The sequence below is a fragment of the Fundulus heteroclitus genome, chromosome 16 (assembly GCF_011125445.2).
Source record: "Fundulus heteroclitus isolate FHET01 chromosome 16, MU-UCD_Fhet_4.1, whole genome shotgun sequence".
NCBI classification, from domain to species: domain Eukaryota; kingdom Metazoa; phylum Chordata; class Actinopteri; order Cyprinodontiformes; family Fundulidae; genus Fundulus; species Fundulus heteroclitus.
This window is the reverse complement of record NC_046376.1, coordinates 32,972,484-32,988,233: the sequence shown is the minus strand read 5'-3', so window position 1 is coordinate 32,988,233 and position 15,750 is coordinate 32,972,484. Positions and strand designations below refer to the sequence as shown.

The following is a 15,750-nucleotide window of genomic DNA, read 5'->3' as shown; positions in this document are numbered from 1 at the left end:
CTGCATCTATCAGTTTGTGCTATGGTCAGCCATTCCTGTCAGTCGTCCCTGTCACCTCCTTCCTTTTAATGATAAACATGCTAGAACACAGACTTCTGTGTTCAGTTTAAATATTGGGTTGCCTGCGTACAAAAACAGTAAATCTGTTGCTCGGGCCACCAAATTCGCATTTAGTGTGCATACACCATAACACTCCTTTGATTGTGGATTGTTAAAGACAAAACTGAAACTTACCTTATATTTGGCCCATAGAGTACAAGAAAATGATTGTTCAACCATGTAGTTGGCCTTCGGTGTTATCCAATGAATGTTCCGAATGTTTTTTATTGTTACTTGGAAGCCATTTGCAGGCCAGATTGTAATCCCCCTCAGGCCGGATGTGGCCTGAGGGTGCCAGTTGAATAGCCCGGTTGTACACCATTTGTGGTTTATATTAGCATGTCTGTGTTTGCCAAATCAAAGATGGGTCAACATGTTTCTTGAGAACAAACTCAGGGTCACTGGACATTAAATGTTTAAATGTCTTGAGAAATGTGGTAAGGCTTCTGACTGTAAGGCAACTCAAAATCAGGGAAAAAGGAAATGAAAAGAAGCCCTATTTTTCCCAGTCAGGTACAAGCTTGATAATTTTCGTGGCAATATTGAAAAATGGAAGGCACCTTGGAATTGGCTAATTAGGCAGACTTGTAAAGGATGACAAAGAGGGTCAACATGCCAGATTCTGTGGTTGTATCTTAATTTAATAAATGTTATTGTTGTTTGTCAGGTTTTGTGACATGAAAATAAAAATAACAACGGTGTTTTTACATTCTTTCTAGGTTTTTTTAAGTCTTATTGACCTTTCAAAGGAGCAGCAGCAATGGCTGTGTGATGGTTATTTACAGGACATGGTACGTAAACATCAATTAATTTCTTTAGCCAAATGCATTAACTTGAACAAACTATTAAAAATGTTTTCTATGTGAAGATTTTTTTTTTTTTTTTTTGCATAAGTATAAGTTAACCGAGGTGTTGTGTGATGACATTTTTCTGTGTAGTTAAAGGTATACTATGCAACCGGGGTTGATTTTCCAGCGAGGCTCCCCCCCAGAGGGCGAAAGTAAAAGTGCACTGTCGTAAATATGCTCAGCTGTTCTACTGGTTTCTCCGTCAATCCAGGGGGTGTTGTTTTGAGCTTAGCAGACAGGCAACGCAACGAATCACCATGTCTACTAACACGGTAAAAGTATGAACATGCACACAGAGAGAGAAACCATTCCAATGCAGTGTTTCTCCTAGGAATTTTCTTACCGGATGAGCGGAGCGGGGGGGAGACAAGCTTTGCGCGCATATGGAGTTAGTTTTTTTTTTTTTTTTTTTTTTTTGGAATGTTGGCCAGGCGGTAGCGTGAGGGAAACCCTACAATGATACTTACAATCGCATCAGCAGAAACGCGAGGTCCGCGTCAGCCTTGCAGCCTTTTTTTCCTTTTAGGTCTCACAATTCGGGAAAAAGCTTGCCCGATGTTCACCCGTGTACGACTCTTCTCTCTGTCCAGAGCCATTTTACTCTTTCTTGCCTGCTCCGACATGGGCTTTCGCTGTTTTCTCGCTAGTTCCGCCATGATAACTGCACAAATCTAGCAACAAGCATGCCTTTCACTGGGGGCGTGTAGCAGTTCTCGCCGTAAAGCAAGACCGACTCTCGCGATGCACACGAGACTACTGAGCCTGTGAGTGCGGGCCGAGTGCTCCTGCAATTGCAAGTGCTGTATTTCCCCCACAGACCACCAGGGCGGCCGAGAAAACCTTAGTTCGACCTGAAATGACTCATTTAATCATCCAAAACGGTATGGAACACATTAATTAACTGAAAAATGTTGCATAGTATGCCTTTAACTATCCACATGCAAGTACATGTCTTTGTCAGAGAAATTTTGTATTTAAAAAAATCACCAGCCACAGGGTTATAGTGTAAAAGTTATGTATGACATAAAGATTTTTGGGTGTTTGCGCCAGATTACGTTATGACATGTATGTGTATTTTAAGAGAAAAAATGCTTTTTATTCATATATTCCATATATCTGATAAGAATTGAAATTGTTATGTCTGAACTTGAAGGAGGCAAAAAGTCTTCATAACCTCAAATGTCTTATCCCCTTTTTTGGTCAAGAGTATCAAATTAGCATAAATCCTTTTCAGGTCTGAAATCAATGGAGGACCAATCATGCTATAATTAAAAATACACACATAAATAAATATGTTTATATATATTAAGACAATATATAAATTTATAATAATATAAAATTGCTTGAAAAGGTAGCTAATAATTTGTGAAAAAATAACAATAAGAAGATATTTCTTCAACAATTGATCAATTATTCATCAAAAATATATATTTTAACTTACACTTTTATTTTTACTTTTCTTCTTGCTTTTATGCTGACTTATTTTTAACCTTTGTATTTCTGAAACAATGATTTATTTCTGCCTCTAACTTTTCTAACTGTTTTTTTGCCCAAAGGATTTTCACCTGCCCTTTTATTTCCTTCTCCCCTTTTTCCACTTGGTCTATTTCTACTTCGTATTTTTAAAGCAACATTTTTAAAGCATGTTTTTACTCCACCATGAATATTTCTTTTTATTTTATTTTAACCTTATATTTCTGAAACAATTATTTATTTCCAGTGTTGGGTACGTTACTTTGAAAAAGTAATTAGTTATAGTTACTAGTTACTTCTCCCAAAAAGTAACTGAGTTACTGAGTTACTCCACTATAAAAGTAACTAGTTACCAGTAAAAGTAACTATTGCGTTACTTTTTCGTTTCTGGCTTTTTTAGTTATTTTTTTACAAATTTTTTGCTGCTATGTCCATTCAATGCCCCCCCCCCCACCCCCCCCCCCCCCACACACACACACATACTCCCCCTTATGTGTTGAACAGTGAAGTGTGGTGAAAGCAGCTTTAATTCTCCATCACATAACTTTCATATCGTGCATGCATTGACTTTTTCAACAATTTTCTGTTGCGGTTTTCAGCAGCAACGACATTGTTTCTTATGGTTTAATATTGTCCATATGCCTTCTTTAAATATTTCTAATTCTACTCGCAGGACATGCGCAATTCCAAACTTATATCCTGTCATTGCCATGGTGAATCACGTTATTTGCGTTCCAGTGATCGGGATTTTTTTCATGCTCACGTTCAATGGTTGGTCGGGCGCTGTGTTTAGTTACCTGACTAATATCATCTGTTCTGAAAACGGGCCTGGCTGAGAATGACAAAGGGAGGAAGAACTACTCAGAGTAGCAGCTTTCTACTCAGTGTAGATCAGCCGTTTTTTCTGAAACGACGCTCAGAACAAAGACGCACAGCGCAACCTGCCCAACCATAAAGGCGTCTGCCAGGGCAGGATTATCCATAAGGGCCAGTAGGCCAGTGCCCAGGGGCACCAACATTGGGGGGGGGGGGGGGGGGCACCACATAACACATGCTTAAAAATATATTTTTCATAAATTGTTATATTATCTACTTGAAATTGTTGAAAGACCATGCATTATTCGTTTTGTGAACACTGATGTCACAATAATAATAAATGATAAATAAATCAAGATTTTTTTTATTTCAAAATTTTAAAATGAGATATTTGAATATTGCTCACTGCTCATATGCCTACATGTAGTTGTGTAAGTTAGTAAATAGTAAATTACATTACAGAAATCCCCTTGATTATGTCTGATGTTTTTGACCGGAGGACAGCACGGGTGGGGGGGGGGGGGGGGGGTCCTTTGAGGTATAGTGCCCAGGGGCACCACATTGTCTTAATACAGGCCTGCGTCTGCCCAACCCATCAATCAGCGGTGCGCTCCGATCAGCACCTGGTGCTCACTGAGTCGGGCTGGGGTTTATTACTGTGAATGCCTACTGCATTCACAGTTCTTGAGATCCTGTTTCTCTTTATTGCTGTGAATGCAGTAGGCATTCACAGTTATTAAGATCCTCTTTCACGTTTTTACTGTTTAAAGTTTGATTCGCTTCTCCTCCTACAGTTTTTGTCCAATTCCAACCATTCAACTTATATACTATTCAGCTTCTTGTGGAATCGATGGCTATATCTTTTTGTACTTTTAACTTTTCAACTTTGAAAATATTCAGCTTTTTCTGCAAATTTTCAGCTTTTTTTTTCTCCCATAGGAAATGAATGTAATTCACTAAAATTCCGCTCATTTCAGCTGCTTTTTGACAGCTTACTGCTTCAGCCTACTTTCAGCTAGAAACGCCATTCAACTTTTAAAATGTAGTGATATCTTTCAGCTATTATGGTATATTTCAGCTTTTTCATATCTTTTACTATTTTCATATAGTACCTCCTTAAAATAATTTTGGCTTTTCAAAAAATTCAGCAAATAACATGCGTTGCTATGGTCGTCAAGGTGGCAGTTATAGAGTGCACACTCTAGAAATTCAACAAATTCTTCTTCTCCGAACAACTTCTTCTCACTCGCTCAATCTTCAACCTATCTACATAAATTATACATCGAAATGTAACCCTCATTGGTGTAGCATTTATAGATTTTTTGCAAATCACCTCAGAGCGACACAAACCCGGAACCTCACCCATTCATTTCCTATGGAGCGGTTTTGAAAAATGACGTCTGAAAATCCAAAACATCACACGTTTTCGCATCGTCGCTACTCCTAAACTGTTTGATGTACAGGCATGAGACTTTCACACATGAATGTCCCAACCCTTCTGGCACTCACAAAAAAAGGAATTTTTTGGATAACTGTTACGATTTTGCCGCAGGAACAATTTGTTCGGGAGTAGCGAATGTGCAAAATCCTGAAAACACTTTAGAGCTGCATTTTTCCACATGATCCACTTTTTTACATCGTTGCTGTGCCTACACCGATTTTTGTACAAACATGAAAATGAGCAACATAGTCCTCAATAGCCTGCTGATACTCACAGTGAAAGAATTATTTTGATATCTCTTATACTTTTTCAGCTAGAGCGATTTGTTCGGGACCGTTTTTAGAGGATTTTTGAAATTCCTTAAAAATCCCCTTTATATCGTAATTTTTTACACCTTTATTAAAATATTTCCAGCAAAAACCAATAGCAAGTCTTCTTCCCCTATCCGTTAAGAAATAAACGCAGAAAAAATTACGTCTCTACCATTTATGGATCGGGAGATATGGAGCGTTGTGCAAGTCAAAGTTCTCCATTTCTCCATTTCCAAGTTCTCTACTTATTCTAAGCAAAGTGTCTGTACTTCAGTAGAATGGCCCGTTGCAGGTGTGAGCAAGTTTCCATGACGACGGAACTCTGCTCACCAGAGGGACAGGCTCCATTGGGATAGAATGGCAACTTTCGACACCCACTGCAGTGGCTGTGATTAATGTAGGACTCTGAAATTCGCTTCCTCTTAACATTTTAAAATTTTCAAGTGATTATCAGCCATGTGCCACTTTTCTGTCACTTTTTGGATTTCACATGCTTCCAACAGGACCTGGCATGATGCCCAGACACGACCCAATTGGCCAATACAGCACCACCCAGCTGTGGGAAATGGCGCTACACACCATTTTGGTCAAATGTTGAGTTCTGGGCCCAGATGTGGTGAGGCTGAGTTGCTAAAGGAGGCCGATCTCACCCATGAACTTTGGTGATGTTTGGTGACATTAAGTATTGGCACCCCTTTTTGAGGCACTTCCCAGTACAGGATTTGGACCAAACTAACAGAGTACCATCACACGGTGATACTGAACACAACCATGTTAGCGGCTAATGGTTAGCATGATGCTAACCGGGAGTAGCCCTAGGAAGCTCTTACAAACTTCTGCTTCACAGAGTCTGTACTTCCTTTAGAGAGAAAGCTCCACAAGAAATTTGGCCTACGCCGCATAAAGCATCCCCAAGTTATGAGGTGTCAAACATCCAATGCTTTTCAATGGGGGGCGAAACCCCTTTCACTCCTAGAAATGCAGGCCCACATATGGCTACAGTATATTCAAGTTTGAAATTCTACTTCTGCTTTGTTAAACGATTCAGTGTTTAGAATGAGTTAGGAAATGTTTGGTGCCATTCCCTCAGTTTTTTCTTCTTCTAATCATTCAGCTATTCTTTCATGTTCAAATTCTTCAACTTTTTTAACTTCTTCCATGCTTTTCAGCTATTTTTTCTGTTCTTCAAAGATCTTCTTTGCTCAATCATTCAGCTATCTGCATTCACAGTGCATTTTCGCAGGAAATGCAAATTTTTCTAGTTATTATTTTGTTTACAGTTCAGCTGGGATTTTATTTACTGTGCAGCATAGCTTTGCTGTGCACGCTGAATCCAGATGATGTGCGCGAATGCACACGCGCGCAGTTCAGAAGGAACATAAACAGTTTGAAACAGTTCCTGTATCGGTCACGAAGCGCATACGCCAGGGGTGTCAAACTAATTTTGGTTGAGGGGCCGCATACCGCTTAATCTGATCTCAAGAGGGCCACATGAGTAAACTCATTGCAAGATTAAATAGAACTAATAAATGTGGGCTTGTTGTTGATTTTTATGTTAAATTAATTTCACTTTTACACAATATATTATGAATAACCTCAGCATTTTTAAGAAAAGTATGTGCAATTCAACAATACTTTTACTCAGTTAAACATTTACTTGTGCATTATGCATAAGAACTGATCACAGTGATTATACAATGTTGAAAAACATTTATTCACATTTTTTGGAACTTAAAAACACTGTCCTTCATGACAAAATACATCAAACAGATAAAAATTAAGAAATGATTTAAATTTCTCCACACCTGAAGCTTAATCTGCTAATTAAAACACAGCGCCCCTCGTGGACAATATAGGAACTGCAGATTTTCAATTAAACGAAGTACATGTTTTTTTCAATAATTGTTTTATCATTCTCTTCCTTTTATCTCCTCTTTCTTTCACCTTTTCTTTTTTCTTCTTGTTCTTTCTTTGCTCTCCTACTTTGTAGTGTCCATATCATTTGAGATATTCCCCGCATGAATCATAATAAAACTATTCAAATTCATAAATCAAGCGGAGCACTATGGCAAAAGCAGTACTGCTCCACTTGTGAAAGTCAAATCTGATGAGCTCTTTTTGGCATTAAGACAACAATTCTTATTGCCACATTGTAAGACAGGACACTGAAAAAAAAATATAATAAATAATATAAATAAAATATAATGCATTTAGCCACCGGGCCGGACTACATTGCTCGGCGGGCCGTATGTTTGACACCCCTGGCATACGCGCATCGACACAGGTTTTGCTCTACGAGCTCGACTCATGCGCCGACGCATCGGTGTTGCCGGACCCATGTTCTTGTCCTTTTCGCTGTTTAAAGGCATACTATGCAACATTTTTCAGTTAATTAATGTGTTCCATACCGTTTTGGATGATTAAATGAGTCATTTCAGGTCGAACAAAGGTTTTCTCGGCCGCCCTGGTGGTCTGTGGGGGAAATACCGCACTTGCAATTGCAAGAGCACTCTGACCGCACACAGTCGGTCTTGCTTTACGGCGAGAACTCTGTGTTTTTGCCCTGCCATTAACTATATGCACGCGTGAAAGCAACAACAAAGAACCGCGTGTTAACGTCAAATAAACATGCAAGCATATCGAGTTTTATTATTATTATTATTATTTATTTTTTTATGTTGGCGAGACGCTACCGCGGAGAGGCGGCGGCGGTAGCGTCTCGCCAAGATAAAAAAAAATTAAAATAAATAAATAATAATATTAATAATAATAATAATAATAAAACTGGCGCAGCGGCCGCGGCTTGGCGAGGCGGCCGCTGCGGCTTGGCGAGGCGGCGGCGGTAGCGTCTTGCCAACATAAAATAATAATAATAATAAAAAAACTGGCGAGGCGGCCGCCGCCGCCGCCTCGCCAAGATAGCGCTGCGGGAAGCTTGATGTTCATACTTTCACTGTGTTAGTCATTGTTTGTACTGCCGTTTTTTCCACTTTTCGTTGCGTTCGCCTGTCTGCTAAGCTCAAAACAACCGCGCCTGAGAAACCAGAACAGCTGAGCATCTTTACGACAGTGCACTTTTACTTTCGCCCTCTGGGGGGAGCCTCGCTGGAAAATCAACCCCGGTTGCATAGTATACCTTTAACTCAAAATAATTTGCTTACCTCCAAGAATCAAATGCTGTCTTCTCGGCCATCTTGCCGGGGTACAAACACAAGTAGCTTACACACACAGGTGCGCGCGCACACACACACACAGGGAGAGAGAGAGAGGCAAAGAGCAGGGTACAGATGCAAGCAGCTGTGTTTAGTTACCTGACTAATATCATCTGTTCTGAAAACGGGCCTGGCTGAGAATGACAAAGGGAGGAAGAACTACTCAGAGTAGCAGCTTTCTACTCAGTGTAGATCAGCCGTTTTTTCTGAAACGACGCTCAGAACAAAGACGCACAGCGCAACCTGCCCAACCATTTTAAATGCAGAAAAGCAGGGACTTCACTTTCCTTATCGAGGGAAATTCTTAAAGTAACGGAGTAACGAGTGCTTATTTAGGAAAATAACGGAGTTACTGATTACTGAATTTGCAAAACTAACATGTTAGATTACTCGTTAATGAAAAAAACGAATAAGAGTACTCTAACGCGTTACTTATAACGCGTTACCCCCAACACTGTGTATTTCTGCCTCTAACTTTTCTAGCTGTTTTTTTACCCAAAGGATTTACACCTGCCCTTTTATTTTCTTCTCCCCATTTTACACTTCTTGTATTTCTACTTCGTGTTTTTATAGCAACATTTTTAAAGCCTGTTTTTCCTCCACCATAAATATTTTTAAATTTTATTTTAATATCCTTCTATTTCTGAAACAGATTTATTTCTGCCTCTAACTTTTCTAACTGTTTTTTTACCTACAGAATTTTAGCCTGCCCTTTTTATTTCCTTCTCCCCTTTTTCCAGTTCATGTATTTCTACTTCGTATTTTTTTACTCCTCTTTTTCCACTTGGTGTATTTCTACTTGGTGTTTTTTTTACTTCCTCTTTTTCCACTTGGTCCGTTTGTCTGCAGCCGTTAATGTTAATACGATGACAGGGAGGGAGGGGGGGGGGGAGGGGGCGGTGTCACCGGCAAAGCTTCACAACTATTGGCCAAGGCCTGCCTCCCCGTAAACGAGCCTGCATCAGAGCAGACGACTGGCCGCTTTCCCAAAATGCAGCGCGGCCGCAGCTTGATTATGGACAGCACTAACAGAGATCACAATGTACATTTGAGAGCATTTTCTTTGCAAGGTTTTGAGTAAAAACAGACGATAACAGAGAAACATCATAAACATAAGTATTTGTCAGGAATGTGGCAGCGTATCAAAAAAATTATTTGCTATGTAGAGAAAAATTATTTGTAAGACAATATGAATATAGCGAGTATTTGTAGCAGCAGGATGTATTGCAGCAATGAACGGATCATATGATTGTGTAGATAGTACAGTTAACGTGACTAACGTGACTAGTTTTTGTATGTATGGGGTGGGGGGTTGTTGGGAGTGTTGTGCAATTGTACACTGTTTAAAGTTATTTAATGTTTAATAAATAACTGTTAAAGATTGTCTGGTGATAATCAGCTCTTAAGCTGATATCAGGACAATGGTTGAAAGGGATGAATTCGAGCACTAGCAATCTTTTAACAGCAAATTCTGCACACACATAGAATAAAGGAGTGACAACTACTCTTCAAGTTCAAGAATTTAATAACAGAAATAAAATGAAGGTCCAGAGAACATCACTATATAATGCTGTTTATCTGAATTAACACTATATTTCAAATAACAAATCCTCTCTACTAGGCTAGTGAAACTTAACTAAACTACTAAGCAAAATGAAGATAAAAGAAGCTAAGCTAAGGAACTATTTACATGCAAAACCAAAACAAAAGACAAAAGAAAGTGGTTGATCATAATCAGAATAATTCAGTGAATCATAGTTCACTGCAGATCTGTCTTAAGAAAAACATGGAATGGGGCACGCTCGTGGCGCAGCGGGTAGCACAACCCATATACGGAGGCCTTGGTCCTCGACACGGTCGACCTGGGTTCGACTCCGACCCGCGGTCCTTTGCCGCATGTCTCTCCCCCTCTTCCAACCCCCTCCCTTCGTAAAAAAAAGCGAGCCACTAGAGCCGCGAAAAACCCCAAAAAAAAAAGAAAAGAAAAACATGGAATGGAGTTAAATTAGCTTAACTAATTAAGGACAACATTCAGCATGTTTTCAATCCATTCACAATGTGAATCCTGAGTAAACAAAATGTTATTTGATGAAATAACATTTAGTTTGAGTTAAAGAACCAAAGTTCATCTTAAAGAATGTGAATTGAGGTTAGATTATCTAACAGCCGTATAACAGCTAATTCAGAACAACATTTGGTATGTGTTTCAACCCATTCACAATGCAAATCCCAAGTTACACAAAACATTTTTTTATTAATGCGATTCTACCATTTGTGAGCTATAATCTGTTACTCCTTAAGTTAACCAAAACGCCTTTAAATTGACATTAGTATTCCATATTAATGCGGGAATAAGGCTTATAGCACTATTGAACGATGGCAGAGCGAAGCGAACAAGCCTTATGCTTTAAAACGGATTGTGTTGAATAATTGGAAATCGGAGGTTACCGGCTAATAGCATTTTGGCCAGTGGACTTTCGCCGCCAACTTCAAAGACTGCAGCTTCATTTTTAGTCATAATGAGTGAGCTGGTTAACATAAACATAAATATACCACCAGTGTATGGAACCCATGTGGAGATAACCTTTGTTATAACCATAAAACACATTCGAACATACCAGTAATGACCTGATACCGACTGCTAGCATGAGCTAATTTCGTTAGCTCTTTGTGAAAAAAAAAACACCATGTGGACGCATTACACCAACATTTCCAAATGACCGTGTAACCTTTCCCGTTGGTCTCTCTGCCCAACCTGTCGTGCCTCGGGTGAGTCCGGTCCACTTTGGCCATCCAAGGAAGGACAATGGAAAAGCAGGGAAAATCGTTGGTCTGTTTAGCAGCCTAGAAGCAGAAACATGTGGTCGGGGGGGAAGGCCTCGACCAATGCTCCATGCAGTCTCTATTTCAGCTCCCTCTTTCTCTCAGCGTGGGAAGTGGGTAAAGGATGCCGTCTCAAGTCACCTTTCCTGTAACAGCTGAAGAGAAATAAACAAAGCTGTTTTTGGCATGGACAGATTTCTTCCTCCTGCGCCTGACGCTGAAGTTAAGACAGAAGACTTAACTCTGATTTGCCTGGTTATATCCTCCAGCGAAGAGGGATCTCTCCCAGGTGCTGGCTTGTGCATCTTTCAGGCCCCGGGGAGGGCCCATCATGGTTCAGGCCAGTCGCTCTCTCCTCCCTTTGTCTCAGGCAGAAGAAGGTGAAGGCTAGGTGGCAGTCCCCCTCTCCTTGAGGGCTCCAGGAGAAAAGTGGTCGTCTGAGAGTCTGGTCAGAAGTGCTCTCACCTTTTGTCTGTGGGGAGTGGTTTGTAGCATGGACCCTGCTGAGAAGGCGGATCCTTGGTGGCTGTAGATGTGAAAAACTTCTGGTCCTTTCTCTACTCTTTCCCCATGTCACACATTGTTCAAAATTAATACAATTTAGCCATGGTGTGATGGCATAACAGGAGTTTAGCCATCTAACAACCTGTGGAAATAAATTATTGTAGAATCTGGTGGTTCTGCATTTGAAGCAGCTCAATGTCTTGTCAGAGGGTTCTAGATGATTTTGTCTAACACTTGCTCCTTGAAGAACTTCATCAGGATCAGAGTGAGTGTAACGGAGATAACAGTTCAGTTTTGAACTTGTGGGGGTTCTGGCCACTGGTTTGATGGTTGGAGTCTTAAAACAGCAAGGGACAACAGCATGGTCCAGTGAGGTGCTAAAAAGTATGTCTATGAGTATATGAGCCACTGGTCAGCACAGTCTTTGAGGATCCATCCTGGTATATTTTGAGGCCCACAGTCTTTAAGCTTCTGTTCCGATATGTTGTTGGGAGTCGCTGCTTCATGTGCATTGAGTCTTCTCAATGTTTTCAAGACATCATATATGTGTGTGTGTGTGTGTGTGTGTGTTTGTATGTGTGTGTGTGTGTGTGTGTAAATATATAAAAACCTTTAGCACTGGTGAAGTTTTTTAAACTACATAATGGTATCTACCTTAGCATGAAAATGTATGTTTATGATAAGGTGTATGTACTGTCTCAAAGAATTGAACCAATTCGTATGTTTTATTCAACAGAAAAACACATCTATGACTGAGCGCATTTCCCTAATAAGTGCCAACAGTTCCAAGGTAACTAAGTAATGCAATAAGTAACTTTGGCAAACCTGTGAAAAAACATTCACTACATTTTAATGTGTTTTTCATTTACATACATTTTAAATAGTGTGCACCTATCCTTTCCTTTCTGCAGGAAGTCATAGAATGCACTTTATTGAAAATGGTAAAAGGCAAAAGCTGTAGCGAAAAAAACCTTTTCGCTTGCATTCTATCAGATTGCTTTGAAGGCGTAAGTGAGCACATGTCTTATAACATGTCAAAATCTCAGAGGTTGTCTTTTTTTCACTTGCCGTGTTTTTAAGATGCTTGTGACAAAATAATCCTTCTCTTTGTTTTTAGATTAACCCGAATAAAACATGTGGTCAGAAAACTGCAATGAATGAAACAATCTATATGTTACACTTCTGGTGTTTGCTGGTCAAACTAACCAACAAATCCATTGAATTTAAAAAAGGTAAGAAACAATCATTCCTAGAGTTTATTATTATTAGAGCTTATTATTTGAGGTGTTGATAAAACCAGACTGCTCTGTGAGTGAAACTAAGACAGAGAGCATGTGTTTATGTGCATCAAAGAATGTTGAAGAGAATCAGCTATGGCACTATGAACTATGGTCAGATTGGTCAGAACTGAATTTGGATGTGAAATTTAAATTGGATGGTGCAAATACAGAACAATCCTGGAAGGAAACCTGTCGGAGGTTGCAAACGACTTTGACACTGTCGCAGTTTTACCTTCATGCAGAACAACGATGCTATACATATAATATACAGCCATATCTACAATGTAATGGTTTAAATGTCTCAACTTAAACCCTATTGCAACTGACCTGGAAATATATATTGTCCTTTGATGCTCTACGTTCCAGTCTTTTTGAGTTTTTCCTTTACGGTAGTAGCAGGGTTTTTTTCCATTAGTAGCTAGACAGGAATAATGGCGGAGAGAGAAAGACATGCAGTATATGGCTTGTGGTCTGGAAAAAGAAATCAGAATCAGACTTAGAAATACTTTAATAATCCCAGAATGTTCTGCCAAGGTGTTGGTCACAAACAGAATACTACAGGTATTCTTATATTGTATAGCCTTTTGATTGCAATTTAAATCACTAATATTTATATTTCTGACTTTCTTTCCTTTCAGAATGTGATGGACTCAGTGAGTGCAATGCATTTTAAACTAATATTGCCAATACTAAGATGATATAGATTTGTAAATGAACTAAACTGCTGTAATGTATGTTATAGATGCTGAAATCAAAACCGTGGCAAATTTATTGGACACTTTGAGTCATGGTAAGCTTGAGTTTTTTGATTTAGTTGAGTGTTTTACCTTCTGTATTTAAAATACAACAAAATGTGGATTACAGTTGTAGATGTAAAGAGACAGCATATATCTGTTTCAAACCGCTCCATTCAGAGAACCCTGGCTTTTTTTACAAACTGAAGATTACAACATTTAGAAAAAATATTTAGAATTTATTCATGGCTCAACTCAAGAGAAAGTTTTTCAATCTGACCTGTCTTAAGTTATTTGTTTCATCCACTGTTTTGGAGTTTTTTTTTTTTTTGTTGGTTTGCTTATGTGGCTGTATTTCATGTCCTCTCTTCATATTTAAAGATTTACGTGCAATAAGAGTATGATGTCCTTAAACAATCTTGGAAAGCAGAGAGGAAGAGGTCGGCCCAAAGAGGCAAAGAGTGTTGGGGTGGAAACCAGGTCGTTGCTTCAAGGAGGCATACCTAGAGGATGCTGGATCCAGCAAAGAAGCCATTCTGGCATGGATGGGGCTTTCAGCAGAGGAATTGTGGGAGGGTAACCAGTACACCAGTAGTGGAGAAACTCAGCAGGGTCCAGTAGTGGTGGAGGAGGTCTGGGATCGGCAGCAAGACTGCAGTGACCCATGGGCTGTCTTGTTTGAAGAAACAGTCAGGAAGTAGAGATAACTCATGGTGAGCCTCATCTGTAAACCTAACAGTATGCAGGGGGAGGCCATAGAGAGCCCTCACCTGGAGTCCTGTGACTCCAGCTAAGAGACCCCATGAAGAGCCATGTGTGAAGATCGCCCATCCATGGAGACTAGTCAGGAGGAACTAGGACGCCAAGAATATGAGGAGACTGGTCCTTGTAAATAGAGGAACCCGCAAATTGAGCTCTGGGGAACCCGAGGAGAGTTGCACTGGGGCCACAAGAACCCTCAACAGAGACGAGGAGCGGGCTCCGGAGCTTGGGCCATGAATAAGGCCTGAGACGAGGCTTAGGACATAGTCAGAGATGCCTGGGCAGGAGTAGAGGTGTCAGCCCGATCCTCCAGGACTGCAGCGAATACATCTGATGACAGTGAAGTGTTGGCAAGTAAGGAAGAGGCAGGGGTTGTTGAGACGGTTTGGGTAGTTAAAGAGATTGAAGCTGTGACGCATGCAACAAGGTTACCATTGAAGGTGACTACTTGCATCCAGAGCGAATTTCTATGTCACTGCCTTCTGGCAGTGAACCTCAACCATTTCTAGTATATTTTTTCGGGTCAGAGTCTGAAATAATAATGACCCATTCCTCCATCCAATTCTTCAGGTGATGAGCCACCTTTAATCTAACCTGACAACAGCCAGCTGCATGTATCGCTCCGCCTAGCTCCACTCACATACATCTGGGACACGGCTGATTGAAAGTGATTTCCCCAACCAAATTTTTGGTCTGGCCAATCAGGACGCAGGGCGGGTGTGTTTCATGGATGTGACGTAGTGGAGAAGCCACCGTGAGGTTCCAACAACAATGGCGGCTCGCATCGAGAGGGAAGCAAGCCGTTAGCCATGATGCTGCTATTTCTTCCGTGTTGTCCAATCTACCTAATATTGTTTCAATTAAAAGAACATCAGAGAACGGCTCTTAAGGCTTTTGTTGGTGGAAACCATTTTTTCGCCCTTCTCCCGACCGGAGTTTGGCAAAGTTTTGTTTTCCGGGGCGCGTACGCGGACGCGCAACGCGGACGCGTCCCCGGAGCGGTTAGCGGTTAGCGCGAACCATATAAGGAGCCTTTAGTCCTTCAACGCGGTCGGCCCGGGATTCGACTCCGACCCGCGGCGCTTTGCCCCCTGTCTTCCCCCTCTTCCTGTCAGCTTAATGTCAATAAAGGTGTGCCACTACAGTGTTTCCCGCAGGCATTTGGCTTAGCGAGGCGGACCGACTCGCGGACCGGGGGGCGGGGGGGGGGGGGGGGGGTGGACGACACATTTCCGCTGGGGGGGGGTGGACGACATGTTTCCCGCGGACCGGCTCGCGGAGCGGGGGAGAGGGACGACACGTTTCCGCGGGCGCCTCGCCAAGAGAGCGCTGGCGGGAAACCCTGCACTAGAGCCGCAACACATAAAAAAAAAAAGTTTTTTTTTTCCTGCGTCGGTCCTCATCAGCGTCACAGGTTAGCTTCGGCTGTGAGTGGTTGAAATAGCAC

At 40.9% G+C, this 15,750-nt stretch overlaps 1 long non-coding RNA gene across 1 annotated transcript in view; it reads left to right on the top strand.

Moving 5' to 3' along the window:
• The window catches only part of LOC110367840, a 33,327-nt gene extending 20,379 nt beyond the window's left edge, over window positions 1–12,948 (top strand). The window contains exons 3-6 of the long non-coding RNA XR_004932997.1: window positions 819–890; window positions 12,264–12,317; window positions 12,439–12,534; window positions 12,645–12,948. This is a non-coding gene — a long non-coding RNA (uncharacterized LOC110367840). The remainder of the gene's footprint in view (window positions 1–818; window positions 891–12,263; window positions 12,318–12,438; window positions 12,535–12,644) is intronic.
• Window positions 12,949–15,750: the final 2,802 nt, after the last annotated feature.